The 22,481-nt window shown below is 45.1% G+C and overlaps 1 protein-coding gene across 1 annotated transcript in view; it reads left to right on the top strand.

Annotated features, from left to right (window-relative positions):
- The first annotated feature begins 490 nt into the window (after positions 1–490).
- Positions 491–22,481, top strand: part of KIFAP3 (kinesin associated protein 3) — a 353,458-nt gene continuing 331,467 nt past the window's right edge. Inside the window, exon 1 of the mRNA XM_049633903.1 lies at positions 491–494. The gene's annotated coding sequence lies outside the window, so the exon portion shown is untranslated. The remainder of the gene's footprint in view (positions 495–22,481) is intronic.

Below are 22,481 nucleotides of genomic sequence, written 5' to 3'. Positions count from 1 at the left end.
TCCGTCACTGAGCAGGAACAGGACAGCCCCAGTGCGCCCAACGCAGGATTAGTTTCACACTCCTGAATTATCCTGGCTCGGTAGAATTGCTCAGGACATTTTGGGGAGCTGCTTCGCGCCCACATTGCCCCATCTGGGAGATAGACTTGTAATTTTACCCAACACGCAGGGGATTGTGACACTGCTTTAAGTTAAGGGTTTGAAGAAAGTCTGCTGTTTTTAGAAGCAAGAGACTATGAAATCACAAAATAGTTTGCTTTTATTTTTTCACGTACAGTTGATTCTCATTATTCATGGATTCTGCGTTTACAAATTTGGACACTCACTAAAATTTCTTTGTAACTTCCAAATATGTATCTGTGGTGCTTTTCATAGTCATTTCCAGACATGTGCAGAGCAGCAAAAAATTTGACTAGCCTTATGCCCATAGTCCCAGCTGAGGTCAGGCAAGGCGGTGCTGTGCCGTCCCGTTTCAGCTCTTATACCGGAAATAAGTGTCTTTTCCAAGGGCTTTTCAATGCCATGTTTTTTAGCATTTTGTACTTTTTTGTTGGTGATTTCATCTATTTGCAATTGGTCCCCGAATGAAGTGCTGAGATGCTGGGTGCTGCTCCTAAGCACAAGAACCCTGTGAGGCACCTTGCGGACAAGATACGTACGTTAGGAAAGTTTTGTTCAAGCACCAGTTACCGTGCTTGAACGGTGCTGTTGGCTGTGACCTCAATGTTAATAAATCAACGATATATAGGTGTCTTTAAGTAGAAAACACATAAAACCAGGTTACCTATTGATCAGTTGATAAAAATGATGATCAGGGGCTCGGCGGAACCTAACCTTATGTTTCCCCGGGGTCCATGGATCGCCATTTGCTAACTCAATGTTCCCAGCTACTTGGAGGACATACCTAATGCAAATAATGAGAGTCAGGTGTACTTATTACTGGTTACCCTGACTTTTTTCGTTCGAAAAATCACCTCCGGGGAGGAGGAGAGATTAACCATCATTTAACCCAACTCCTTCCTCTGACATTAGAGAAAATGACAGTGTAGAGATGTGGCTTGACCTTGGTCCCTTAGTAAGAGGACGACAGACACGGACTAAAACCAGGCTTCGGCCCTCCATCCCATCCTTCTACCAACAGACCACTCTAGCTTTCCTGTGTAAGCAGGGGGCAAGTGACTGCTTTGGGAGTGCAGTGTACTAGGGTGGCTTGTGCTGTAGGCGCCATGCCCAGCAGCGTCAGTTCCTCTGGTCATGTTAAGATGGTGGACTGCGTATCTCACGTTTCTGAGCTTGAAGAAACGCGTGATCTTGCGCCATGTTCGTGAGCAGTGGCGCACTCTATGGTAAAAGACCTCTGTGGTCCGTATCAGGACTCACATCTATAAGAAAGTTTTTCTTTTAAAATCTTATCCTGGGCATGTCTTGTTTATGAGATTAAGTCAGTTGACCTGCGGAGCAGGTAACAAATCTTCATGCATTGGTACACTGTCCTTTGTATTTCTAAGGACCAGGAAGAAGCCATTTACTCGAAGCCAGACAGATTTGGTTACCGTTTAAGCCAAACTAGGTGACTAAGAGAAAGATGAGGCCCAGGGAGTGAACTCCCTAGAGAACCCGGAGAAGCACGAAGGTGACTCTGTCATGAATGATGTCGTTGAATTCAGTGAACACTCAAGGACCTAAGTACGAAGCATGTTGCCTTGTGCTCCGATCCTCATCTCTTGCGAGTTATGTTGTGGTCTTACCATTACAGTCCCAAATGCATCCTCATTGCCACTCAGTTTGGGCATGATGACATCGTGACAGTAAATACGTATGATCTCTTCAAAATCATAGTCTATTTTGTCCCTAATCTTTCCCTTGGCACCTTCTCTTTTTTTTCCTCATATATTGAAAATATCTTCTCTAGGAACACAAAGAGCCAATCAACCAAATAGTTTCTAAGTATGGAAAGTCAGTGTCTAAGGATGAGAGTCTGGAGGAAGAACAACCTGATCTGTTTCTTGGCATGTGGACACTTCTGTTTCTAGCCCCATGGTACTCATTATGTGATGTCATTCCAACGCAACAAGTAACCCAACTTAGGTGCGATGAGAAAGTTTGGGGAAAATTTAAAGCCAATGTCTGCATTACTTTATCATCACGTTTTCTCCTCATCAAGTATGATTCATCAAGCGGCATTAATTATTAAACGCCACTGGCATCACTTCGTCAACAGATTTCAATCTTCTGAGAAACAAACACGCAAAAGAAAGAGAATTAACACTGAGTCCTTAACATAAGCCACATATTGAGGCTAGCTCATAATGAGGTTAGCTCATTTAACTCTCATAGGAAACAGTCTAGGTGGGTGTTTTTCTCTTCATCCTAGAGGTAAAAAGAAACAAATAGATGAGATTATTCTTCTAGGGTCACTAAGTAATGGAACCAGCATTTATATCCAAGGATATCTTGATCCGAATACCAACCGCTTTTCACTGTATCACATGGCCTCCCCCTTGCTTATCTGTTTTCCATGTAGTGCATGGAGCTTCCAGCACTGTTTCTCACTGTGTGATCCACAGACCATGTTTGTCAGAATGACCAAGGATACTTACCAATGACACAAATTTCTGGACTCCATCTCTGAACTATGGATCTTAATTTCAATGGGGGAGGTCCCGGAACCTGCTCGGTTGACAAACCACTCAAGTGATTTTCATGCACTTTGAAGTTTGAGAGACAATGGTCTACATAATTGTACACATCAAAAGGGGTGGGCTAATAAAGAGTACCACAAACCCTACATCAAAGATGCTGACGTTTATAGCATGTGTTCTCCGTGCTCTGTCCATATCCCTTGGGCCTTACCTATGTCCCTCAAGACAGCCAGTTTCTTGTGTTTGCGTGACTTCCCCTTGGGGCTTCCCCCAAGCCTCAGATGGGGCTCTGTTTGTGCACATAGTAGACAAGAAGTACCATGGAATTAACTACCCCCACTCTACCACCCCTCTGCCACAGCTCTTAGCCGGTGACTGGTCGAAACAGGTGTCTAAATCCTCCAGCCCTCTGACTCCTTGGGTAGATGCTTCTGAGATTTGTGTTATGTGCTGTTTTTCAGATGATACCCCACGAGGGGCACCTGGGTGGCTCAGTCGGTTGAGCGTCCGACTTTGGCTCAGGTCATGATCTCGCGGTCCGTGAGTTCAAACCCTGCGTCAGGTTCTGTGCTGACAGATCAGAGACTGGAGCCCGCTTCGGATTCTACGTCTCTCTCTTTCTCTGCCCCTCCCCTGCTCATGCTCTCTCTCTCTCTCTCTCTCTCTCTCAAAAATAAATAAACATTAAAACAATTTTTTAAAACGATGATACCCCACGAGATTAAGTTCCAGTCATCCATGGTGGTGTTCTGGCTTAATATGCCCGCCCATTATGTGCATTCTCTTCCTTGCCTTATTCCCGCACTTTTCCATCAGTATCTCCTGCTTGCCCTTATACACTCTTTGCATTTGAATCTTTGTCTCTGGGTCTGCTTCTGGGGGAATGTAAAACCAAATGTTAACGAAAACCCAATGGTGGCATTCACCTCTATGTGTTTGGCTGCCATATTTCTCTCTGCACCACTTTACTAAGAGAGCTATCAACCTCAGAACTAACTTCAACTATGCCGGTACATATTTCGAAAATACAGGCCAAACTGGGTGGAACTTGTTCTCTGGCCTCTTCTCAGCCTATCAAATCCAGATATCCTTCCCAGTGAAGCGAAGAGTATAAGATTATGAACTCAACTGGCTGTGGGTTCAAAATCTATCTCTTCCGTGCACTAGTTTTGTGACCTTTGCAAATTTTTAAGGAGCTTCAGGCTTTCGTGCTCTCATCCGTACACGTAAGGACGGAGTCTACCTCGGATAATTGGTGACAGGATTAAAAATGAGAGAATAAACGCAAGGAGCCTGAGACCCATAATATGTTAACAATCGATGTGTGTTTGTCAGGTCCCTTCCTCCCTCACATCTCCATATTTCCTGAAGGTGCAGTGACCACTCTAGTCCCTGGTGATTTAGTGCCCCTTTACTGAACTTGGTGGTTCTTCCTGATCCTGACATTTATGTTTATCTCCAATGAAACATTATCTCCATAATGTTTAGTGTCGGCTCTACGTAGAGCTCATCGTTTCCTTGATTCCTTGATAGTGTCTTAAATTCATTTGTATATTTATGGTATAAAGCCTTACATGCAGAGGGTGCTTGGTAAATGTTTTTGTTGGTTTGCTAATGCATCAGTGACAATTAGCAACTTCTGACTTAATGACCCATACTTGATCTATACATGCTATATCAAGATTGGCACCTGCCCTCAGCGGTGTGAAACTTTATCTGGCCCTGGCAGCCGGGAACGAAGATAAACAGGAGAAAGTTCGGGAAGTGAAGCGTGCAAGGTTTGATAGGAGGTGCATTTCAGAACTTCCTGCCTGAAGTAAGGGTCATACAAAGACTGGGTCCTGGTTGAAATCTACCCCCAAATGGATATGGTTTTTTGGGGGAGGCAAGAAGTTTCAAGAACATGGAGGTCTCTCTGTGAACACTATCAGTTGGCTCTTCCCTACTCACCACCCCCCCACCGCCATAGAATCTGGCCCATTGAATAATTATTTACTTATTTTCCTGATTCTGCCTATCATGCCCAGTCCCTGTATTATATTCCTGATGCTTATTATGATATCCCAAAAGGCATTCTTAAATGTGTTTTGTAAAAAACCTATGTGGCACCTTATTCTTTTTCAGTTAGATTTCTTTCTGCCTCCCCTGACAAATTATTTTTGTGAAATAATTGCCATGACTGCTGTTTAAATTTCAAGTGCTGTTGCTGCCTTTTACAAAGTCAGGTCCGTTTGCAACTCTCCAACTTTGTTTTATACCTGTAATTTCTGGAGACACATCCGAACCGCGGCCTTCTTTTAATAGAGTGAAGCGATCAAGCATTTGAATTATCACCAAAAATAGGCAGCACCAGGGTCATAGAGGACCTCTTTGACCCTGTCTCCCTTGTGTCTCTGCTTCAAACTCAAGAGACTTTTAAAATATTACCTCTTTTTCCCACTCTTCTCTTCTCCAGGCCTAAAAATGCTTTTATTCTTCGAAGGGCTCCTACCGCCTATCATTCAAGTTCACTGTGGACAAAAGACCACGACTAGTGATCGCTTGTCCTCGGAAGAAAGAAGCTAATGGTCCACGTCTACTCAACCACCTGCATTACCTTTTCGCACTTGCACTAAGAGGTGAAAGCATCCTTAGGTTGTCAGGACAACAGATTTTCCTGGTCCCACCCAGCTTCATGATACCCCTGTCACATAGCCACAGCGTGTGTGGATTCTGAAGTAGGCAGAACGAGGCAGGGGTGAGTGGATGTCTTGAGGGTTCCCCTAAACTGATCATGAGCCATGCAGGGGTCACACAGGCTATCATCTCGCTTCAGGATCCAGGGAGTTTTGAGGATGAGTTTTGGTGAAAGGGCCCAGGCACAGACCTGGCCCCCCAGCATAGCCACGGAGTTGGACTACGCAGCATTGAGCTCTGAAAGAGACGGGCCTGGTTTCAATATCACACTCTGGGCTTACGGTCCAGCAAAGTGCAGTAAGTTGAGGCTCAGGAAAATGAACTACAATCTGGGGAACATATGAAGAATGATCAGGAGTGATTTATAATTCTCTTCTTGGCAATGATAAAAGTGTTGGGTGAAGAGCGGTATGCAGAGAGAATCCATCTTGTCCTATTGTGGTCTGTAATCGTTCTTTCCTTGCGGCGTTTGGATACCAAACCCAGGTGTCAATTCTAATGATGGCCTCCATGTTCATGTACAGAAGTTCCAGACCTTCCCTGGGTCCCTTAATTCTGCGAGTTGTCAAGGCCCAAGTGTTTTGCCTAAATAAAGCTTGCATTACTTTTCCACCATGTAATTGTAAAGACTGTTTGACTCCCGTCCAGCTGGAGGTAAGATATTATTCGGCCACACTGTCTTGGAAACATTCCCCAATAAGCTGACTAATGATGCATTCCTAATAAATGAAACTCCCCAGAAAATGAGGTACACAGTCCCTAAATATTAAACTCCACTTCTATGGTCACTAGAAGAAAGAATTCTATATGAAAACTTCCTTTTAACTCAACTGCTGGGAAGAATCCAGGTTTTTGAATTGACGGAGGAAGTAATTTATAAAAACCAGGTCTTCTGGGGCGCCTGGGTGGTTCAGTCGATTAAGCGCCTGACTTTGACTCAGGTCATGATCTCGCGGGTCGTGAGTTTGTGCCCCTCGTCAGACTCTGTGCTTCGGATTCTGTGTCTCCCTCTCTCTGCCCCTCACCTGCTCACACTCTGTCTCCCTCAAAAATAAATAAACATTAAAAAAAATTTTTTTTAAACCAATCAAGTCTTCCTTTCCTTGTAAAACCCAGCTTTAAGAGGAGCAAAGGATTTTACAAGTCAAAACTAAACTATCAACTCTCTTCAAAAAGATGAAATCCTATAAAGGTTAGTATCTGAAATATATAAAGAACTTATAAAACTCAACACCCAAGAAACAAATGGGCAGATGACATGAATAGACATTTTTCCAATGACATACAGATGGCCAACAGACACATGAGAAGATGTTCAATATCACTGATCACCACAGAAATGCAAATCAGAACTACAGTGAGGTATCACCTCACCCCTGTCAGAATGGCTAAAGTCAACAACAGGTGTTGGTGAGGATATGGGAAAGAGAAACACTCTTGCACTGTTTTGTGGGAATGCAAACTAGTGCAGCAACTCTGGAAAACAGTACAGAGGTTGCTCAAAAAGTGAAAAATAGAACCGCCCCACAATCTAGCAATTACACTACTAGGTATTTACCCAAAGAATACAAAAATACTAATTCGAAGGGCTACATGCAGCCCAATGTTTATAGCAGCTCTATCAACGATAGCCAAAGTAGGGAAAGAGCTCAAATGTCCATCAATGGATGAATGGATAAAGAAGATGTGGTATATATATACAATGGAGTACTACTCGGCAATCAAAAAGAATGAAATCTTGCCATTTGCAACACCATAGATGGACCTAGAGAGAATTATGCTAAGTGAAATAAGTCAGGCAGAGAAAGACAAATACCATAGATTTTTTGTGGAATTTAGGGAACAAAACCAACAGCAAAGAGACAAAGAGAGACAGGCGAGCCGCTCTTAACTATAGAGAACAATCCGATGGTTACCATAGGGGAGGTCAGTGGGCAGATTAAGGCATGTATGTGTGGTAATGAGCACCGGGTGATGTATGGAAGTGTTGAATCGCTGTATTGTACACCTGAAAATCATATCACTCGGTATGTTAACAGTCCTGGAATGTAAATAAAACTTAAAAACAAATAAAAAGAATCAGAAAAAAATAAATAAGTAAATTTCCTGCTCTTGGGGAAAGTAGAATTAGTGCCCATTTCTCCCATCTCATAAGCTTTCTGGTCATTTAACGCATTAGAGAAAAATGTACGTTTCTTTTGTAATTTGGTGCATTTTCTCAAGTAGTTTGGTGCAATGATTAGATCCAAAAGGAAGGAGAAGGGACACGATTCCCTTAAGACAGCTTCTGTTTCTTCATCGACATGTCTGCTCACAACTTGCAGAGGCCAGGCTGGATGAAAGTTATCGATGTCTTAGACACCAATCCCTGGTGTCCTGAATGAGTTCCCTCCCAGAAACATTCGCGCTTCCTCGCGGGGCTGCTGCTTGCCATGCCTTCAAAGAATCACACCCCAACCATCACAGAACGGTTTCCGGCATCATTTTGATCACCATTTTGAAGACTACAAGCATGGTTTCAATCACTTCGTACAAGAACCTTGTGAGAAAACGTTCTGGATGAATTATATTCCAATATAAAGAGATTACGGTATGCAGGGGGATTAAAGGGAGACTGTCCACCATCAATTTCAGATGACTCATTTGGAGAATTAAATAAGATAAGCTTGGGAAAATGTCTGGCAGATAGTATATTCTCAACAAATGTTGGTTTCCTTACCTTTTCTCCGAGCTTTGGAGTTTGACCCAAAAAACGCCAAGGACGTCGTTCAACATTGTTCAGCGTCATCAAGGATGATGTTCAACGTGGTTACTTAAACCAAGTTTCATGTGAGAACAATAGTATTTGAATGGGACGAAATATTGAATAGCTTCTTTTTGTCTGATCATAAAAGTAATACTATGTTCTGTGTGTAACATTTGGAAAATTAGGAAAGTGTAAAAGGGCACAGAAATGTCAGCAGAGACACGACAGTTGCAGGTTGTTGTATAGGCTTTTTGTTGCTCTTTTTTATCTCGTCTTTTCTTTCTACAAAACTGAGGTCACAATATTCTCTACTCTGGCTTCTGTACTTACGAATACATCGTAAGTATTTTCAGGGCGCTAAACATTCTTATTGTTAATAATTGCATAGTCTACCGTTTTGTGACTCTATTATTCATTTAACTAATCTCTAATTTTTATTTTTTTTTTCAACGTTTTTTTATTTTTGGGACAGAGAGAGACAGAGCATGAACGGGGGAGGGGCAGAGAGAGAGGGAGACACAGAATCGGAAACAGGCTCCAGGCTCCGAGCCATCAGCCCAGAGCCTGACGCGGGGCTCGAACTCACGGACCTCGAGATCTGACCTGGCTGATCGGACGCTTAACCGACTGCGCCACCCAGGCGCCCCAACTAATGTCTAATTTTTAAACGTGTAGGTTCTTCCTGGCTTTTCCTCAATGATAAATAAATAATCTGATAAAAACTATTATTCATGAATCATGACTGATTAGTTCAAATAAATTCCCAGAAGTTTTGAAGTTAAAGAGTATGAGCTCAAGAGTCTTGACATATGGTAGGTAAATCTATATGTGCCCGTGCGAATATGTGTTTATGATTAAGAGTGTATATGGGGGCGCCTGGGTGGCTCAGTTGGTTGAACGACCAACTCTTGCTACTGGCTCGGGTTGTGATCTCATGGTCGTGAGAATGAGCCCTGCGTCAGGCTCCACGAGTGTGGAGCTTGCTCGGGATTCTCTCTCTCTCTCTCTGCCCCTCCCCCATTCTCTTGCTCTCATAATAAATAAACAACCCTTTTCTAAAAAAGAGTGTATACGTGTTTGTTTGTGATCCCCCAAATTGTACCAATTCGTATTCCTATCCGCAGTTTGGGCAAAAGTTCATTTTCGGGCAGAAGAACATCTCAGAGCCAGATAAACAATAACCAGAGACAGTTTAATGCAGAGAATGAAAAGAAAAGTGGTAAAGCAAACCAATTTTCTTGTCCTGCCACATATTCGAATGCTGAAGGGGAGACCGCTGAAGGAAGGGAGCCAGAGAGATATCTTCTACACGTATCAGATTTGGGGCGAATTCTTGAGAGGAAGAAAGGAGCAATGTGTTGAAGGGCTTGGGCCTTCAGAAAGCGGGTAAAATGTAACGGCACAAGAGAGGATATGTGATTCTATGCATGCCATCACGTAGCTCCTTCCCTTCCTTTTTACCCACAGAAAATGTCAGGATCTGGACTGCTTACAACTCTGGGTATACGCGAATGATGTTCCCCACATGGCCAGAGGGAAATGGCTCAGACATGCGCATTCCTGAGGCAAGCTGAGGGGTGCGGGCTTGGGGGATTCCTGTAAGGTTGAATCGAGGTGGCCACGGTGGCCGTGCTGCAGGAGGCTAAATTGGAATTGTCCGGGTGTAGTGTGTGTATGAGTAGTTTTGAGCAGGAAAATTGGTTTCCGCACCCAAAGGCTATCTTTCTATGTGGGTTTGTCACATCGTCTTTCTTCAAATCCTGCTTCTCAGGTTCCTGAAAGGATATGTGTTCGTTGTCTTTTCAAGTATTTTTTTTTAAATGTAAACAAAGAATAAAAATCTTTCATAAGCTTATCACCCCGAGATAGGGTATCATCGTTTCTTTTATGGTGTATTTGCTTCCAACCATTTTTTTTCTTTTTATACCCTGTGTTTCTTTCACACAATGAAAGCCAATTGTATACACGGTTTTATGTCTTACTTTTTCACTTACATACAATATTGTACAACATGACGATATTTGTATGCCATATAACATTCTTTAGAAACTTGTTATTTAATAGATGTCTAAAATTTCATTATATCAATATGTGCTAAACTACTTAAAATTCTCCCATTGTTCACTGTTTAATGTGCTTCTGTTATGTTAACTAACAGGAGCAACACAGTGAGGAGCATCTTCTGTAAGAAGCATTTCTGGGGGCGCCTGGGTGGCGCCGTCGGTTAAGCGTCCGACTTCAGCCAGGTCACGATCTCGAGGTCCGTGAGTTCGAGCCCCGCGTCAGGCTCCGGGCTGATGGCCCGGAGCCTGGAGCCTGTTTCCGATTCTGTGTCTCCCTCTCTCTCTGCCCTTCCCCCGTTCATGCTCTGTCTCTCTCTGTCCCAAAAATAAATAAAAAACGTTGAAAAAAAAATTAAAAAAAAAAAAGAAGCATTTCTGATCATTTCCCTAATGTATGTTTTTCTAGAAACATATCCATCATTTCTGAGAAAAGGAAACTTGATGACTAAAACTGGAGCCCCAAAGCTTATTTTTCTTTTATTTCATTTACTTTCTGTCCATGTGTTATAGGGCCACCATTTCTTTATGAGCTCTCTTTTTGTTTGTTTTAAAATAATGGCATGGGGGTGGGGGCATGGTGGCTGGGTGGCTCAGTCAGTTGAGCGTCAGACTCTTGATGTCAGCTCAGGTCATGATCCCAGGGTCATGGGACGAAGCCCCTTGTCAGGTTCCACAATGAGGATGGAGATTGTTTGGGATTCTCTCTCTCTCCCTCTGTCTGCCTTTCTCCCCTGCTTGTGCTCTTTCTCTCTCTAAAACAAAGTTTAAAAAAAATTTTTTTAAGAATGAGCATGGTGTCGATGACCTCTCAGCTTCCAGAAGACTCTTCCAGCTCAGCTCTCTCATCCTGACTAGTCATTATGTCGAACCCCCACCCCCACCCCCCACTCATTCTCCTTACATAAAACTTTCCCCATGGACTGGGCTCCTTTCAGGGCAGACATCTCTCTGATCCCCAAGCTTCCCCAACTACCCCCGATGCATCCTGCTCGGATGCTGGGGCAGCTTCCTGGAGCACAGGCTCTTCTCTCTCAGATCTCAGATTTGGTCCCCGCTTGGCTCGCCTGCTTGTAATGGAAAACCATAGGCGTGGTTCCCCAGAACCTTCATGGCCTCCCTGCTTTCTAATCCCGCCCAGCAGGAGACTTCACACCGGCAACACATTTACATCGAAGTCGAAAAGTAAAACACCCCGAACCATATCCAGAGAGTCAGTGATAGGACAAACCATGGAATTGGTTGAAATTTATGAATTATTACTCTTGCAAATGCAACCAAAGGGAAGTAGGGCTACCGTGTCCTCGAAGCCAAGGCGAAGCGTGTGTGCCCTCCTGAACAGAGTTTGAAGTTCAGCGTGGAGAGGTGGAGGGCTCTTTTTCAATCGCGTGTCTTTATGAAAGCAGTTTTATCTTCTCGGGGGTCTTTCTGCCAAACAGAAAGCAGAAATTAGTACGCGCACTCTCTCACTATCACAATGTCATCTGCACAAACATAAAAACTCAGACCCAGTGTTGGGTATTCCTCCGAGGGAAAGCAGTTAACAGATGGCCTTTATTCCTAAAAACCAGCGCCCAGAGAAGTCTGGTGTTGCACTTGGTGCTATTGCCTAAGTACATGACAATGATTTATTATTGGTGTAGAAACGTCTTGATGACATGAGGCATGTCTAAAAGTACCCTCTCCCTTAAGATTCATCCAGCTCATGTACATCAAACACTCCCTGCTGTTCAGCTAACTGGCTTTACTTCCACGTTCTTCAGTTTCTCCTTTGGCTTTAGCTCCCCTGCCAGGGCGACACAATGTAACATCTCATTATAATCGAAGTCGCGAGCGTCGCTTCACCATTCCAATAGAGGTAGAAATCTTAGTCCCCAAGCTGAAGCGTGTGCCATTATAATAACTGGCATTTTAGTAAGCCAGGCACTTTACGGACACTAATAACATAGAATCCTCACCCTCACCCCTTGGAAAGAGGCAGGGTTCGGTTTCTAGTTTTACCGAGGAAGAAATTGACGCCTAGAGGGATAAGAAATATGCTAGAGCTGAGACCATACAAACCCTATAGAAGTGTGGGCTTTGAGCTTTTTGGCAAATTGCAATTTATTACGTCCTAGAAGAAGCCATTTGAGTGTCTAGTGACACAACCCAACTCCCCTAAAAATTTAAAATTTAGTAACTTTTAATGAAAACCGGATTCGATTCTAGGTTGTTATAATCTTCCTTTTCTGTTGCGGGGGGCGGGGGGGGGGATTAAACTAGCTTAGGCTTTGTTGGGCTTGACAGCTTTTGTTTTGGCTTGTAAAAGGCTGCACATTTGGTATGGAAATTACCCAGAGAGTATGACTCTTAACCCGGACATGTGCATTACGCTGGAGTCAGGGTTTGGAACTGCAACCTCTCTTTTCATGTTTCAGAACTGGTCTCTCTCTTTCTGCGGATTTTTTTTTTTCTTCATTCACTAGAAACTTGTTCTTTTACATTCCTCAGACTTGAAGACCAACTCTGCCAGGTGAATTTAATTTATTGCTCGGCTGACCACATCACGATTATGTCTTTCCTCCCCTTTGTTTTAAAGGGGTAGCATTTCTCCTGAAACGTTGGTGTGACAAGTCTTTAAGAAAAACCATCTTTTGTTTAAGGGTGCCTTCAGAAATGTTCCTTTTTTTTTTTTTTTTAAATGTTTTACATTTATTTTTTAGAAAGAGAGAGACAGAGTATGAGCAGGGCAGGAGCAGAGAGACAGGGAGAATCCAAAGCAGGCTCCAGGCTCTGAGATGTCAGCACCGAGCCCGACATGGGGCTGGAACCCAGGAACCATGAGTTCATGACCTGAGACGAAGTCGGACGCTTAATCGACCGAGCCACCCAGGCGCCCCCAGAAATGCTCTTAAAAAAAAGGGAGCTAGTTGGTATGAAAAGAAATCCAAAATATCTCTCTATGTGATTCATGTGACTCAACATCTTTTTTCTTTGGTAAAATGTTGAGGCCAAAGAAGATTTATATCCCAAAGAAAAACTATTAGAGTATTTTTTGAAGTTTGTAGCTATTTGCATGTCTAATAGATTCCATGAACCTAGCTCATCTGAGTAGAGCTTTGGGACGATACTAACGGGCAGGTACCCAGGGTGTGTAGGAGTGTATGTTGTTGATGAGTCCGCTGGAGACAGCTCATTCTCAGGAAATGCCCAAAGCCCAGTGAGTTCCCTGCCTAAATAGATGACTAACCCCACCTACAAAGAAATAGACTGAAGCAACACTCGGGGCAAAGACAAGCCAAATGAGCCACTGAGATTCAAAACCCTATGCCAAAGAGGAAGACCAGAGTCTTCTGAACCTAAAATTATTAGCACTACTGGTATTTTTTTCCTTTCCATTACTTTTTAAAAATGCACACTTCCGTAAACTGGTTTCATCATCCACCCATCTGTTTATTACACTTGTAGACATTTGGTGCCCCCACCAGAGTGGTCCTCGAACCTCAGTGTCCACGGAACTCACCTGAGCAGCTTGTTGAGACACAAATCCTGGGCCACTGCCAGAGATCAGGATCCATTCAGTTTGGGGAAGTGCTCCGGCACCTTCCTTTTGACAAGATTTCAGGGCCTTCTAGAGCAGGTGTCTTGGATGCGCTTTAAGAAGCAATGTTGGGGGCGCCTGGGTGGCGCAGTCGGTTAAGCGTCCGACTTCAGCTCAGGTCACGATCTCGCGGTCCATGAGTTCGAGCCCCACGTCAGGCTCTGGGCTGATGGCTCGGAGCCTGGAGCCTGTTTCCGATTCTGTGTCTCCCTCTCTCTCTGCCCCTCCCCCATTCATGCTCTGTCTCTCTCTGTCCCAACAATAAATAAAAAACGTTGAAAAAAAAATTTTTAAAAAATAAAAAAAATAAAAAAAGAAGCAATGTTGTAACATACAAGGTATAGGATGAGGCCACAAACACATACAAAGATGAAAAAAGGCCTGTTTGACTCCTCAGGAAACTTCAAACTACAGAGAAACATAGATTTGAATATTAATGATAAATGATAATAGTAATAGCTATTATGTGCCAGGAATTATTTTAGACTGTATTTGTATACAGGTTCAGTATATAATTTTATATTTTATTTATTAAATTATTTATTTATTTATTTATTTATTATAATAAATAAAATAAAATAAATACTTAAAAAAATAAATATATGGATTGTGGCAACTATAAAACGAGAGTAACAATGTCCTCAAGAATTCACTGAACCTGTATACAAATACAGTCTAAAATAATTCAAGGTTCGTATTTTTATATAAAATAAGTATTTATTTTATTTATATTATTTTATTTATTTATTTATTTATTATAATAAATAAATAATTATTAAATTTTATTTATTTTATTTGAAGTATTTTTTTTAAGTATTTATTTTTAAAGTATTTCTTTATTTATTGAGAAAGAGAAACAGAGAGACAGAGAATGCATGAGCAGGGGAAGGGTTGGGAGAGAGGGAGAGAGAATCTCAATCAGGACCCGTGATATCAGTGCACAGCCCCACACAGGGCTCCATCTCATGAACCATGAGATCATGACCTGAGCCAAAATCACGTGTTGGACCCTTTTAACCGACTGAGCTACCCAGGCACCCCTAAATTTCATCTTCCTTACCCAGTGAGGTATAAAGTATCATTCTACTTGACCTTCCATTTCCTTATATATAAAGACAGCAGGTAGTAAAATGCCTTGTCCCACAAGGGTCTTAAGAAGATTGAATAAAACAGGTAATGCAACGTATGAAACATGGTACCCAGCAGCAAGCACGCAGTAAATGTTAGCTGCCATTATTTTCACTCCCACCACTTATAGTTGAGGAATCTAAGGCTCAAGGAGTTTAGAGAACTGGGTCAGGGTGACCCATGAGCAAAGTCTGGCGTTCAAATCCTTATCTGTCTGGATCCCCCTGGCCAGTTCTGCCACCATACAGCCTTGGGAGGAAGAGAGCCCCCTTGTAGGGTGATGATGTGGGAAGGCTTCACGGACAAGATGGCACTGGAGTAGGACCTTGCAGGAAGGGTAGAGATTCAAGGGCAGAGTTGATGGGAGGACACTCCAACTTTGGCCCGAGTTATTTCACCTCCCTGAAATTACACCTATAACTTAACAAAAGCCCGATCTCTCAAGACAGCAGACTTCAGAACTTCTGCCAAAACAAATTTCAGGCAGGTTGAAGAAAAATGTCCCTGGATTCCTTCAAGACACTCCCGTGAAATGTTCAGAGAGAGCTTGTATATTTAGAGTAGAACTGAAGACTGAAGCACAAGATTGCTGTGGCAGATGGGACACGGGGTCCCACAGAGGCGGGTGCAGACACCCTCACGAGCTCTGAGTGTTACCATGAGCCAGCACAGGCCAGAGCCCAGTGGACCTGCTCCACGGAGCGGAGCGGGGGGAACGTCTGTTGCTACAAGCCCTTCTGGAAGAAATTCAGAGGCTGAAAATATAGCTCCTGTGCCCTTGGAGTTACACCCACAGAGTTTAAATGTCTTGTCAATGAATTGTCCCTTCATCGCCAACCCCTCACAGAAGAAAGTCAGGGCCCAGCAGCCTAAGTGGAGACGCTGGTAAAATCGAGTGTAACCAACCGAGCTTCTGACTCTTGATTTCGGCTCAGGTCATGATCTCGTGGTTTGTGGGTTCGAGCCCCTCGTCAGTGGGGCTCTTGGGGCTGACAGTGGGAGCCTGCTTGGGATTCTCTCCCTCCCTCTCTATTCTCCTCCCCCACCCACGCTGTCTCTGTCTCTCTATTTCTCTCAAAATAAATAAATAAACTTTAAAAAAAAAATCGAGGGGACAAATGAGTGGGAAGGGTTTCTCCAAAGTCCCAGAGCTGGAGGCAGGGGCAGGGCTGGAGCCTGCTGCCAGGCTCCCAGGCCAGTGTTCCTTCCCCACCACAACTGTCCGCCCCGGGGCTTTTCCACAGAAGGGTGGCTGGCAGAGAGCGCCTCAACCGTCCTGAGCCCAGGGGAACCTGGAAGGAAAGGGGCTTTGGAAAGTTCCCTTTTCTGTCTCCTTGGAAGTCCTGTTGCATTCCATCCCTCCATGGGAAAGTTCCTTTGTTTTTTCATCCATCTGATAATTCCTTCACTTAATCAGTTCATTCATTTATGTAGTCGTTTAACCAATGTTTCTGAAGCTCCTATCATGTGCCAGGCACTGCTCTGGTTTCTGTGAAGACAGACATGAAGAAAAAAGCTGACGCTTTAGGCGGCGGGAAAGGACAGTCTATAAACAAGATAAATTTTGTTGAAGATACGGCACATCAGAAAGAAGCATCAAGGAGAAAAGAAAGAGGAAGAGTGACGGGAAGTTGACGGAAGGGTAATTGCGATCTGTGATTCCGAGTAGGGTAGCTGGTGAAGGCCTCGCCGGGAAGATGACATCGGGGGAGAGGCCACACGGCTACCTGAGCACACAGCATGCCAGGCGAAGACAGCGGCGGAGCAAGACCTGAGGTAGCGTGTGCCTGGGCCGCTGGGGGAACAAAGGGGCAGAGTGACTGACAGAGGGATTGTGGCTTTTCTCCTCGTCTCATGGGGGGTGTCATCGGGAAGTTTTGAGCGGAAGAGCCCCTTGACGTGCCTTAAGGGATTTTTTGTTTAATGGAAGGTTTATTTTTTTTCATGTTTTATTTATTTTTGAGAGAGGGAGAGAGAGCAGGGGAGGGACAGAGAGAGAAGGAGACAGAGGATCCAGAGAAGGCTCTGCACTGACAGCACAGAGCCCGATACGGGGCTCAAACTCATGAACCGCGAGATCACGACCTAAGCTGAAGTTGGACGCTTAATGGATTGAGCCACCCACGTGTCCCCAGAATGTTTAAGCAACTTGCATGGGGATTGAGAAAGAAGGATCAAAACTCCCCATTAGTTTTGTTGTTGTTGTTGTTGTTGTTGTTGTTGTTACTGATGTGCCTTAAGCTTTAACAGGGTCACTTTGGCCATCGTGTAGATGGAGGCTGAAAGGGACGGGGCGACAGCCTGAAGCCACTCAGGAGGCTGCGGGGATTACCCAGAGCTAGCGAATCGACTATAGTTTCCGGGTATTTGTGGTTATTTTTGAGATCCCCTAAATGCTAGTGATTGATCTGTAACCTCTGTTTCCTACACTCTACAGATTTTTCTTCCTCAGCATCGCACACATGAAACACAGCCCAGTACACATCCCACGGCACCATGTCCCTGCTAATTGTGTACAATGACAGCCCTGACACAAACAGCCGCAGGTGAAACTGAGCCGACAGAATGACACCTACTTCATACGGGTTCTCTCAACACCCACTCCAGCCCCCTTTTCATGTGTCTTCCTGTACTTCAGAGGCTGGGGAAAATGGGAAATAGAGCGATATTTTCCAGACCCCCTTAGAGGTCCGGTTTCCAAGGTGATCTGAGTTCCAGCAAGGAGAAAACCAATGCAAGACTTGGAGATGGAAATGAGCCAGGGTGGCAGGCGGAGAAAGATGGCATCTTCTGGGGAGCATGGTGGGGGGGGGGGGCGTGGGTTCTCAGGGGGAGCTCTATTGTGCTGTCACAGGGGTCAAGTGCTGAGCAGTAAGGCAATGGCAGAGAGGCATGCCCCCCAAATATCATTTCTCCTGGAAGGACTGTCCTTGGCTAGTACCCCCAAGTTTGCTTCCTTGGCTCTCTTAGAAATTCCGTAGGCTTCCAATACCCTGTAATAAATCCTTTCTGGTTGAACGAGTCCAGGCAGCCATCCCATCTGAGTTTTAGGCTCTGGGAAGGAGAGGACACCAAAAGCGATGTAGCCAGTGTTCTGACCCAATTCCAAGGCTCCCCAGAAACCCCACGTGGAAAATTTCACTTACATCTCATTAGTGATAAGAAATTGGTCACATGGCCACACTTCGTTTCAAAGAAGGCTTGGAGATGTCGAGGGTTAGCTGGACACGTTTCCATCTCAGTAATAAAGAATTTCGGTTAGTAAAGATGCAGAAAAATACTGGGTAGTGGACAGTTGGCTTACAGCCACTGCCAAAAGAGGATGAATTCTTTTAGAGTTCTTGGTACGTATCGTCAGATGGCTTTTCAGAAATGTTCATGCCCTCATTATCATGGAAGAGGAAAACTGTACCTCGGGAAAAAGTGTACACATCCAAATGTTTGATCGCAGCCATAAAACTGTCTCTTTGTACCAATAAAATTTTCCAACAACTATTCCAGTGTCTAAAATATGCCAGGCTCTGTTCTAGAAACTGGGAAGAAACGAGGGACAAACCATTGAAAGATCCTGGCTCTCAAGAGAATCTGGCTGAACAGTGTCAGCAGAGGGACTGCGTTTTCTTTTATACAGACTTCTTAGGCTGGGTCAGTTCAATACTGATGACCGGTGACAAAAGTTGTGCTCTGGGTTTTGGAATGGTTGATCTAAAGCATCTGTTTTGACGTCCATTGTTTGAATATGGAGTCCACAGTCTGCTGAAGGCACTGAGAGATACTAACGAGAAAGTTCCGTTGCCGTGTGTGTTCGCTCGTAGGATACTTACCTTACTGTTCCCCGAGGTGCACATAGGTTTAGGTATGAGGAAGCGAAGGGGCACAGAGAAACGATCTCGTCTAAGAAAGCGATCCAGTTCGTGAGGTACAAGAAGTTAACAGTGTGTGTGTGTGGGGGGGGGGGTAATGTGGAAGAAGGGGCAGCACGGCTGGAAGCAAGAAGATACAAGAGCACGGGGGAGGCACTTAGGGGGGCCCCAGTAGGCTCAAGCGAGAGGGGTCACAGTGGCAGCAGGTGAGTCACGTGGGGAGGGGGTCAGATCATGACACGGATGAAAGAGTTACAAGTTTATCCGGTTGGTAATGGAAATGATCAAAGACCTCGGAGCAGGGACACAATGTTATGGGAGCAAAGAAAAGGATGGAGGCAGAGTTGTTAGCACAATGCCTGGTGCTAGTGAGCACACATTAAAATGTGATGACGACGGAGCGCCCCGGTGGCTCGGTCGGTTAAGCGTCCGACTTCTGCTCAGGTCATGATCTCCTAGTTCGTGGGTTCGAGCCCCACCCCCATCGGGCCCTGTGCTGACAGCTCAGAGCCTGGAGCCTTTTTCCGGATTCTGTGTCTCCCTCTCTCTCCGCCCCTCCCCTGCTCATGCTCTGTCTCTCTCTCTCTCTCAAAAATAAATAAGCATTAAAAAAAAAAAACCTAAAAATAATTAATTAAAATGTTATGATGATAATTCTTTTCTCTAAATTTGATTTTTGTGGTGTTCTTTTCTTTAAGATTTTACTTTTGAAAAAATGTTTGATTTATTTTTGAGAGAGAGAGACAGAGTGTGAGCGGGGTGGAGGGGGGCAGAGAGGGAGGGAGACCCAGAATCCGAAGCAGGTTCCAGGCTCTGAGCTGTCAGCACAGAGCCCGGCGCGGGGCTCGAACTCACGGACCGCAAGATCGTGACCTGGGCTGAAGTCAGCCGCTTAACAGGTGGAGACACCCGGGTGCCCAAGGATTTTACTTTTAAGCAACCTCTATGCCCAACATGGGGCTTGAACTTCACAACGCTGAGATCAAGAGTGGCACACTCTACTGACTGAGCCAGCCGGGGGCCCTGCTGATAATTATTCGTATTCCTTGCTTACAAGCGTCGCCGTGGCAGCAGTGTGGAGGATGGATGGGAGGGGACAAGATTAGTAAAGAGGATTTGGCTAGTCGACAACGGCTGTGAAAAGGAGAAGCTGGAGAACTGAGACAACGAGGAGAACACCAGGGCTTCCGCAGAAAGGAGGCAGCAAGGAGAATCCGGGATCCTAAGGCGGGTGCCTGGGTGTGTGGTGGGACCACTCACTGGCAGAGGAGATAGGCGCAGGGGACGCACGTGCAGGGACCGGGGAGGTACCTCGAAGGCATCCAGAGAATCTCGTCTTATGTCCCAATCTTCTCTTCCAACCTAAAACACCAGTGTCACGCCATTTCAAGGGACCTGCGGGACTCAGCGTCTGTTGGGACAGTGTGAGGAACAAGATCTCCTGCCACCTTTCTTTTCTTGCGGACTGGGCATTATTTCCCGCTGGCTTTGAAACCAGTACCAGAGGTACCGTCTAGCGAAGGTACTGGGAGAAGCACGACATTTGCTTGGGATCCTCTCAGGGCTGGATGCACACCAAAATCCAGCGTCTGATTTATTTTCCTCCCGCTCGGGTCAGAAGTGGCAGGTGGGAGAGCAGAAGGGCAGTGGATCTTACTAGTCTCGTTGGCGGGGAGCAAGCTAGGCCTTAAGGAGCTCCGTGGGTCCGCGTGGACCATGTGAAATAAGAAAGGTGCCACGTGCTTGAGCACAGCTTGCCTGTGTGACTAACTCACAGAGAAGTGGCCTCTTGGAGGGATAACATCTTGGTAATACAACTCCCTTGCGCCAACGCAGGATTTATATAAACGTATATACATAAGCTAGCTCTTGTCGTAAAAGCAGGGGGGCTTTAGAAATTAAATACACACCATTAAATTCTGTTTTACTTGCAGCCCATTGATTTTTAGGCCCGGCGTAATTGCTTTCAGGCCTTGGCCTTGCTGAGTTGGTTTTTTGTGTTTGTCCCTACGGCACGCCCCGTTTGTGGAGACTCAACTCTGGGTCCAGGGAGAGCCGTGCCCCCCTTCCTCTGGCACCCCAGAGGCTCAGAAGCGAAGCCCACCCCAAAGAGAAGGCAGTTACTATTTTGGAACCCCTGTGAGCCTGTCCCTCGTTCATCCGGGGCCACCTGATTGTGTTAAACCTGCGCCGATTCGCCGTCCCTGCCGCCAGACTCCGGTAACAGCTTTTAGCCTCCCTGAGCGATAGCAGTGTGCTACAGAGCATAGCGAGTCAGATCTGGATGGAAATCTCATTTCCGCTCCTTGGGAGCTCCAGGTTAACTTGATCTCCCGGAGCCTTCGGTTTCCTCACACGCAAAACGAGGCTAATAGTAGGATTTATCTCATGGCGTTACTGTAAGATGAAAGAAAGTGACACAACACAGGAAAAGGTCACTGCGCACTGCCCGGTGTCCCGCAAGCCCCTGGAAAACCAGCCCATGAGAGATGCCGCTGGTGAGACAGACGGATAGAGCAAAAGAGAGTGTCGGTTCGGCCAGGGCATCCAGGCCAGGCCAGGCTATACGAGTTCCCAGTAATAAATTACAGAGTCTTAACTAAAAACTGTTCATCGGAGCCAATATTCCAAACAAAGCAATGACTTTGGCCATCCAGTCTTTCTGTGAGGGTAGAAACAAGACATAACTATTTTTACAGCGGTTCCCACCAGTTGTTTTTTAAATATATAAAATCTGATGTGTTCATGAGGCAAATCAGTTCATTCTGGGCTCTTGTCTCCAGTGGTGATAATTAAAGCTTTGCAAGAAACCACTGACCACTGCCTCTATCTTTCCAGAACGCTTCCTGTTCATGCGGTAAATCCTCCTCGTTCCCCGAAGACTATACCTGTAAAAACTTTAGGACTTAACACAGGAGATTCGGTTACCTTTTTTATTATTCACTTATCTTACGTTCCCATGTTATTATACTAGAAGAATTTTAACCACCCAAACACCATCTAAAACCATGTAAATGTAATTTGCAAGAAAACTCCTGACAAGTCCCTTTGGGCCTGTTTGATACAAGCTTAGTCACAGAATATATTTTAAGTGAGTCTATTTTTCTGGCTAAAGTTTCACATTTGCTCCGTGTTTATATAAGAATGTGTTTGCTCTCTCCAGGGGACAGGACTTCATCCTCCATGTTTCCTCTGGGGTGTAGCGCTATAATGGACCAGTGGTTTTGATGACTTCCCGAAGTTCTCGCTCCTGGAACGCATGATCTGGAAAGACTAACGCAGGGGCAAAAGCCAGGAGAAGAATGTCTTGAGAGCACTGGCCTTTTCAATGCTAAGCCTCCAAGGAGTTGGGAGCAGCAGAGCCAAGAGAGCTCAGCAGACCTGGGAAGAATAGAGTTTGGCCGACCTGGGAGCGTCCTCTGAACGCTCAACCAACTGAGCCACCCAGGCGCCCCTGATGGGCAAACGACGCTCTTAAGATGGACAGAGCGTGTCGCACACAGGCGAGACTGCTGTCTTCCTCATTTCCAGCTCATCTCTTCCCCGCCCCTGGATCAGCCCTTTGACAATGCGGCTGTGATAGCGTCAGGGCTCTGCATAGAATCTGTCAGGCTTGTAAGGAAGGCACCAGCCTGGCCCAAGAGCCCTTAACATTGAAGCTTCCCAGCCAATCCACCACGGCTGCCACCCTGCATCCAACCACATTGAACTTGTCCTTCCCCAAGTTCACCAAGAGTCGCTCCCTCCCGTGTTTTTGCACTGGCTATCTCTTTGGCCTGGTGAAAT

The sequence above is a fragment of the Panthera uncia genome, chromosome F1, assembly GCF_023721935.1.
Source record: "Panthera uncia isolate 11264 chromosome F1, Puncia_PCG_1.0, whole genome shotgun sequence".
NCBI classification, from domain to species: Eukaryota; Metazoa; Chordata; class Mammalia; order Carnivora; family Felidae; genus Panthera; species Panthera uncia.
Note: the sequence above shows the minus strand (reverse complement) of the source record. Positions and strands in the feature narration are given on the sequence as shown.